This window comes from Asparagus officinalis, chromosome 8 (assembly GCF_001876935.1).
Source record: "Asparagus officinalis chromosome 8, Aspof.V1, whole genome shotgun sequence".
In the NCBI taxonomy this organism is placed as follows: domain Eukaryota; kingdom Viridiplantae; phylum Streptophyta; class Magnoliopsida; order Asparagales; family Asparagaceae; genus Asparagus; species Asparagus officinalis.
Genome location: NC_033801.1, coordinates 80,653,280 through 80,662,215, shown reverse-complemented (window position 1 = coordinate 80,662,215; position 8,936 = coordinate 80,653,280). Strand labels below are relative to the sequence as shown.

Genomic DNA, 8,936 nt, shown 5'->3' with positions numbered 1-8,936 from the left:
CCTGCCTATGTTTTGAGCTCACCTGCAAGCATGAAGCTCGCATGTCGATATCTAGAGCTCACCTACACACCTAGAGCTCACGTACCAGCGACTTGAGCTCGCCTACAGACTTGAACTCACCTGCACTTCATGATGCTCACCTGAAGGGCTCAACTCAACCAAGGTGTTCGAATTTGCCCAGACCAATGAACAACGATCCTCTTCATTCAAAGTGTTCTAGACCACATTCAACCTAAATTAGGTCTGAAAACTTTGAAGGGGGTTTTGTTGGCAACAAAAATTGCCTTTAATCAAAGAGGTAAAATCTCGCGTGATTGTCCTCGCCTGTCAGCATTTTTGAGCTCGCTTGCATGCTCAAGATTACAAGAGAAAGTTAGCTTTGCTTACTCGCCTTCAACAAGAAGGCTAAGCAAAACTCACCTACATCCAAGAGACCATGTGGAGCTCACCTGAACACTTGGCTCGCCTTGCATGAGCCAAGTTCGCCATTATGTGCATGACTCGCCAGCATGAGTCTAGCCAGCCTATTCACTTAGCTCGCCAGCACGAGTTAAACTCGCCTGATTCCTTAGCTCGCCTACACGAGTCAAACTCGCCTGTAGGGAGTTCACTAGCACGAACTTAGCTTGTCAAAAGGATTCAGCTCACACGCTTAAGGGGTCCGCCATCCGACCCGCCTGTTCGCCAAGCTCGCCTGCAAGATCGCCTGGGCATTCAGATGGCCTACTAGCTCGCCTGCAAGCCTGCCAGGCTCACCTGAGTGGTTAGCGGCTGCACGCTTGCTTGTGGGAGTGGGCATACCCACTTGTCTTGATTCGAGAGAAGGAATACAGTACTCCTCACTTATAAGTAGTCACATCCCACAACTCAAGGGCAGGAGTATGGCTCCCCTCAATGGTGCATGGTCACATCCCACAAGTCAAGGGATTGACCATGCCTCTCTTCATCTATTTAAAGGCTTCCTTTGACAATGTAAAAGGGGATGGAGATTTCTAAGGTGGGCAATTATAGAGGCTTGGCATTTTCAAGGCTCTTCAATAAATATTCTTTAGCAAATGGTTGGATTGTTAAAGTAGACTCAATCTGAACTCTCAGATTGGAGATTCTCTTGCCTCTTTGCAAACCCTTGCATTAAGCCTTCCTCGTGCATTCAGCCGTGATACTCATCAATCTCGGGTACTCGAACTTAATCACACGAGCTTCTATTACGTACTGAAGCTCAACCGCAACTTCGATCAGATCGTCTAAAGGAAGCAAACTCGATGCAAGCATTCGAGGGAGACATCCTAACGCTACTGAATAACCCACGTTAAACAAAAAAAGTCTTCTATTTGCTTCTTTTGTAATTGTTGATTCTTAGTTTGTAATAGATCATTCTTATTAATACAAACAATCCCTTTTCGGAGTCAATTTTTACACCAAACAGGCCCGCCGAAGTTGAGTATTTAAATAAGCAGCCTGCAGCAGATTGTCGGCCTAAACCAAACGAAACTTTATTTTGGGCACAGCGTGGTTGTTCTTTGGTCTTGATTTTTGAGCAGACCATCGAAGGAGGGAAGCCAAGCAATCAAGAAGTGAAGATCTAGGAATAGAGAGGTACTCCAAAGTTTCTTAGCTTAATTTCTCTCTCATTTCAAACTTCAGATGTAGTTTCGGTTTCAAAATTAAAGTTCTAATCTTTCGCTCTACAAATCATCGAAATTCAATTTTTTTTTTAATTTTACTATCTCCGCTTTAAAGTCCTCCAATCTCTATAATTATTAGTATTAACAACAACCACGTTGCAGCTTACTACTAAGAAGAACATCTCTGTCCTTTTCCCTAATACTGCCCATCTCCTTTGTTTCTCCTGTTCTTTTTCATCAGCATCAACCTCTAAAACCCTAAACCCCAAATCTCCACAATCCAACCACATATTCGAATAACTAATAAAGCCATGTGAGATCTCCTCACAAGATGCATCCATAGTCCTCAAACAAATCTCCAAGTTGACCTCCATCGACCGTGCCGACTCTGTGAGGCATTTCTTCAAACACCACGGCGGCCTTGCTGGCACCCACATCCGCAGCCTCATCTACAACTACTCCTATATTTGTTTATGAGAATCATTTGGTTGTGCATGAGAAACATTTGCAAATAAAGGTAAATTATTTGAAGCTCTTTGCAAATGTGAAACATTTTGAAACTTTGTTGGTCTTTTTAAAACATTTTGCGATTTAGAGAATTTTTGCAAATCAAATTAAAACTTAGCTAAGTGACCAACTCTATCACAGAAATCATATTTATACACATGCTTATGATAATCATTGTGTGCACGTGCATGTGTATGTGTATATGATGATGAAGCTTGATGGAATGCACAAGGAGTATTAATATTAGCATTCTTAGATTTTTGTGCATTATAACAAAATTTAGCAATATGACATTTACGGTCGTAAATAGAATACTTGTAAATTTTGTTATACATATGTGCATAGTGAGTAGGCTTTTTGAAAGAATTTTCACGGGACTTTGCACATAAGTCCATAAGCTTTTTGTTATTATCAATGCAAGTTTTTAAGGTTGAATCTAAAGTAGATATTCTATTTTTGACATAATTTAATTCATCAATTTTTATGTATGCATTGTCATTAGAAGTAGATCATTCATGATCATTTTTAAAAGAATTAAGCTTATTTCTTATGTTTTTAACTTCTAATATAGCATCACATTTTTCATGAAACAAGCTAGCATTTTTTAATTTTAGTTTTCCAATGCTTTCTTTAAGAATAATATTTTTATTTGCAATGGAATCAAACTTAGTAGCTAAACATTCATGATTGGATTTCAAATCAACATGCTTTCTTTTTAAACTTTTAAAATTTTGTTGTAGCTTTTTATGCTCATGCAACAATTTTTCATATTCATATGCAAGCTCATCAAAAGTTAAATCATCATCGTTATTTGATTCACATACCTCACTCGGGCTAATGCCTAGTGGTCATATGTGTGATGATGAGGCTCCCTTAGAACTCGAAGCGGAATCCTTCAAAGCATGTCGGACTGCCTCCATGTCTCCTTGATGTGCTTCTATTAATTTTCACAAAGTGTAAGCACTATCAAAAGAATCAAGTTTGTTAGAAAAGATAAGCCGAAGGCATTAATTAGGAATTCTAACAATGACTTGTTCATAGCAAACAATCTGTTGTCATTATTACTCCACTTGGATTTCTCCGTAGTGGGTACAATATAGGCACAATCTATAATTTTCTAAATATCAATATTAGTAGATCTAGCAAATAGCTTAAATCTAATACGCCATTGTGCATAGGGGAAATTACTTATTCTAGGAGCAACATTTGTTGCACAACCAAGACTAGGTGATCCGTGCATGTTTATGATATATATGCAAGCAAGCTATAAATAAAATTATCAAAACTAGATTAGCAATAATATAGAAACTTGAATCTTTAACTCAAGGTGATTAGAGCTTAAATCAAATAGCACCAAGCTCTGATACCAATGTTAGTTTCTAGAAAGGGGTGATTAGGATCTTATGCTATTCTAATCCAATTTTATGCCAAATTAAAACTTTCTTGATTAATTAATTCTTGCAAGAGATATATGAGTGAGTTATTAGCAAGAATGTAAATTACAAGCACAAGAATAAATATACACAAAGCAAACTCAAACACAAAGAGATGATTACGGAGTTCGATCCTCTTCACCTACGTCTCTGCTCCCCACTCTCGGGGAGAACTCTACTAACACAACCGAGTTTTCTACACTCACCCGAATAATGTTTACACAACACAATATCGATTTTCTAGTTCACCAAAAACTCTACAAGATAACTCATAATATAATCACACAACCTACAACCTTATGTGTTGGTCCTCACGTATCACCTCCCTTAAGTGCTCAGATTCACACCTCTCACTAGGAGTGATAGGGTAATATTCGCTTGAAGCGGATGGAGACCTCTCTTTATCCGCCGTCGGGCTTTGAAAAAAAGGCTTCGTATCATCAATCATATATAGATGGATTGATTGACTTGCGGCTAGTAGTGTGCGACGAGCAGACCAAACGCCTCCCTTGGCCTCCCGGCTGTAAGTCAGCCAGTGAGAATTTGACCTTTCAGGGAAAGGATGGTTTCGTATAGATTGAGATATCCTTAGTTTTGAATTGCGGAGGAGTAGTTCCAAAATGAATTTTGAAACATTTTCTCCCCAAATCTGCAATTCTTGTTCTACCAACGTAGTTGGTGGAGCAGCTATAGACGCGGTAACCCGTGTTCGGGCTTTGACCGTAGCGCTGGGAGAGTCTTTCACCACGGAAGGGCTTTTAGTTTGAGATAGAATATGTGTCGATCAGATGGCATTGTTTACCTTTTTCTCATTTTTTGTTCGCTTCTGCGGTAGATTTCGGTTTTAAAGGAGAGGTGAAGGCGCCCTACGATCGGTCTCCCCACCCAGGAAGACCCCTCGCTAGCGAGGCAGCTGTTACAGAGTATGAATAATAGGGCGGAGGTACCTAGGAGACGATGAGTTACTTCGGAAGATGGTCAATTCTTGCTTGCCCGAGCCCTATGAGAGGCTAAGCTGAGATCACGCAGAAGAGGCTCACACAGTAATCCCAGGTGAAGATAGCATAGACCTTTCGGAAGAGGATGCATCATATCAAGGTGATGGGCCAGGCAACAATGCTAGGTCCGAGGAAGAGACCAGTAGGTTTGGAAAGCCTGTCGATCCATCCTGATTAACTTACGCTTTTTCTGACTAGAGAGAGGACAGTCAAATACTCCCGTTGTCAAACTTCGTCTATTATACCCGAGCTATATTGCCGTGGAGTATAGTAGGAAGGCCATTCAGTTTGTATTCATTCCCTAAACGACTGAACGAGCTATAGTTTCACCCTAATACATCCTTAAGGACTAGTTCATACGGTTAGAATCATCGCCCTTAATAGATCATTACTCCTTTTTTTACTCCTCTTGGTATCAACAACGTCCTCACCACATACTCCTTTCGGTGTAAATGTGTATTACAAACTGATACTCACAAATATATCTCAAATATAATAATTTGTTCTCTAATAATTAATGAGAACACAATGAGGCTCATTCTCATTATATCACAATCACACGACCCAATATATGATGTATGAAATACTAAAAGCTCAAATATGGATGTGTGTGATAAAATGATTTCAAATAAAATTCTAACTCAAATATTGAACTACCAATAATAAGAATATAAAAATCAATAATAAATTACTAGATAAAAGAGTTAGAAAAACTTCTCTATAAACACAATAAGAGGATGAAGAAGATTGAGGATGAATTTATCAATTTGACAATGCAAGCTTCCTCTTTTGTAAACAAACTACCAAACTCAAACTTGAGAAGAAACAAACTTTAAACCCTTTAAACTCTTGTTAAAACTCACTTAGATAATTCTGAAGTGAGAACAGTAAGGGGTATATATAGGATGAAAAACCAAATCCCAAAACCAAAAAATCCAGCTAAAAGATAAAAATACAAAAGGCTAGAAAGACTAACTGTTATTGTCATCAGTCGACTGATGATATATATCAGTCGACTGATGAGCTGACCGTTACAGGCAGCCAAATAACTTATCAACCGACTAATAATATTATTGGTCGACTGATGAACTCATCAGTCAACTGATCAGTCGACTGAATAAGAAACAGAAAAGAAATGAAGATTGCAGGCAGTTTTATCAGTCGACTGATATATATCATCAGTCGACTGATAACATGTTTTTAGCCTAAATTGAATTTTGAAAATGAATTTCAAACCACTTTTTAAAATAGCAAGTAAATTCCAAAAAATGTAAAACTTTGGAAAAAGTTTATAAACATGGATATGAACATGTTGGAAAAGGAATTTTTCAATTTTCTCTTACCATTCGTGAAATCTCAGGAATATTCAAAAATACTAAAATACATGTGTTCTTAAGCATGTTAATTTTGACATTTAGCTGAAATCAAGTTTTGAAAACTTGTGTAATGTTTTTATGGACTTAATAAAAGATGTTTACAATGTTTATATAGTCCAGGTTATATTAAAATAAATTTTGCATAAAAACACCTATTATTTGAGAAATTTCACAAATGAGTGTGTGTAAATTTGAGCTTGTAGAATTTGCACACATTTTATATAAACCTATACTAAGTACACCAAGAGTCATCTAATGAAGCTTGAACTTGATTGGTTGACTTGATTTTGCATAGGCTTCAATATCAATGTAGCTCATTTTCCTGTGTATACTAAACAACACAAAACAAAATACTTAAAACCAATATTAGTTGTAAATTGTTTGTTAAATCATCATCAAAACAAGAAGGCCAACAGAGTATTCATCATCAAAACATGAGTCGTTTTTCCCTTTCTTGAAGGAATCATTAGAATATTATGCTAACAAATAAATAAAATGCATTGTCAAACTAGAACTTTTGAAGTTCCTTGCATAAAATTAAAATAAAGTACAATGCTTTGCATATAACTGACATAAAGTATTAGACATTGAATTGATTTCAAGCTGCAGTTCAAACTTATTGTTTACATCACACTTTTACGTATTCTCAATTTCAATTTATAGAGATGAAGTCGAATGAAGAGAGATCGCGGTCGAAAAGAGTGCAATATTTTTTTCTTTACCCTAATCTGTATTATATGCTATTGGGTTACTATGGGAATAAAAAGCCAAAAAAAAGAATTAATCAGCTTTGGCTTTTTAGTACTAAACCCAAACTCTAATAGTTATCAACTAAAAATTTAAGAAATAAAAAAATCACCCGATTTCCGATTTTTCAAGGCTAAAAATTGGCCGCTATTTCTGCAGTATCCCGGGACATGTCCGACATGGATCTCGAAAATGATATCCGACTTGAAATAGCCATATCCATGTCGCTCTAGCCTCTTATCCGACATGTCGGCCGACATTTAAAACCATGGATTTTACAATTATGTCTATAATTACAACTACACAGTTGTAGCAAAACAAACAGCTACAACTAAGTAAAAAAAATACCCAGTTGCATGCAACTAGAGTTGCAACCACCTTAGTTATAGTCTACCAAATACCACCATAATGTACTTGTGGCTTGTTAATGAGATAGTTCTACATCTCATTCAGTTTCTATACATACTTTGTTGCTTTAATGCTAATAAAATTTTAATATACAAATATCTAATGATAATTGATTTCAATCAGAATTTGAGTTCATCAATTTATATTTTTTGTGCTTTGATCATGTTGCAGCTCCTCCAGCGCAGGAAAATATCAAGATGATTGAGAGAACGTCATAGGATTCTTAAGGAGGCCTTGCATCTCAAATTTAGTGGATACTCGAAGAAGATGACATGAAGGGTTTTATGTCATAGAATGGGAGCGTTGCCTAAAAATGGTCATGCTTAGTCTTTCTTTAATGTACCGGTGATACTGTTCGAGGAATTTTTGTTCCTTCAAGCCAACTATTGTTTATCGGAAAAAATAAGGTAGGTAATCGTTATAGGATGCTGTAGAATTTATCAATTTGAGGTGAAAAGTAGTTGTCATTGTTATTGTTTTTTCTCTGTTCACGTGACGCTAGAGGGTTGTTTTTCCTCTTTTTTTAATTACTATTAATTGTTTTGGATAACCCGCACAGAGTCAAATCCAAGACTGGGAGTCATATCGGAACCTTCCAATCTTTCAGCGTTGTTTTTCCTCTTTTTTTAATTACTATTAATTGTTTTGGATAACCCAGCACAGAGTCAAATCCAAGATTGGGAGTCATATTGGAACCTTCCAATCTTTCAAATCACCTGTGGTATGTATCAGTAACGTGAGAAATTATTTCCAAGTTTTTGTATATAGTTAATGAGGTCCTAACGTTGATTGGCAAAAAATTTTATAACCTTAATGAGTTGAGGTTAACTACAGAGGGCCATTCCTCTTTTCTAGCCCTCAAACTGTGAACGTGATTATATTTATTTGACTAAAATGTAACTGTACCACATTGTTGGCTAAGGCAGTCATTCATAAGTTTTCTCTTCATTAAATTTTCTCGACACATTTGGTACTGGTGTTTACTTTTGAACTGTTCTGGCATGGCCTTTACTTTGCCTTTGAAATGTTTGCTTGGCATTAGCTATGTTGTGCGGGATCTTATATTAAACTTTAAGAAGATAGACGGGTTCAATTTTCACACATCCCTCAAGAAATTTCATTATAAAAATCTTAGAAGTGAAACTTTCTTGTCGTGGGATATTTATGAACTATGAAATGAAAGCATGCATGAAATTTTGGTATAATCTGTTAACAATAATTTTTTTTATGGAATTTGCATTTCAATACCATGACAATACCTCCCTACTGCCACAACTTTCTCTAGAGCTTCATGTCCCCCACTACCCTCTTCTATCTCAACAAATTCAAACAAATCTCACTCCTTCCTAATTTTCCACTAATCGCTTAACTCTCCTCCATTAATCCATCAACTAACACCCTCAATCTCCGCTTGCTCATCCTTAATCTCAGATGTCTCTCTTGCTATATAGTTCACCTCCCTCCTTTTCTTAGGGAGGATCTTAGAGCCCCTCACAAAATGAGGCAGGAGCCATCATCCAAAAAGCTTCATCTTCATCCGCAAGGGAGCAGTTCATTAAAATTTTCCTGCTCCTCACCTTCGACTCTGCATAGTTCGGTCAGACCGTGTGAAAGCAATGAGTTTATTAACTTCAACTATTTTTTTGCTTTTAGGGGGGATGTAGATTTGGTGAAGAAGAAGAACGAACCTGAGCAGCGGGGGTGGGAAATCGTGGTGCGCCTGCTGGTGGGATGGAGGCGAGGATGGAACTTGCCTGTTGGGTCACGGGTCGCCTGTGCGCCTGATGGCGAGGTCGGGGCACTGGTTCGAGCTAGCTTGCTGGCGGGTTGATGGAAAGTGGA

General features: G+C 37.4%; 1 long non-coding RNA gene across 1 annotated transcript in view; it reads left to right on the top strand.

Moving 5' to 3' along the window:
• LOC109851206 overlaps positions 1-7,747 on the top strand; it is a 32,967-nt gene extending 25,220 nt beyond the window's left edge. The window contains exon 5 of the long non-coding RNA XR_002249713.1: positions 7,266-7,747. This is a non-coding gene — a long non-coding RNA (uncharacterized LOC109851206). The remainder of the gene's footprint in view (positions 1-7,265) is intronic.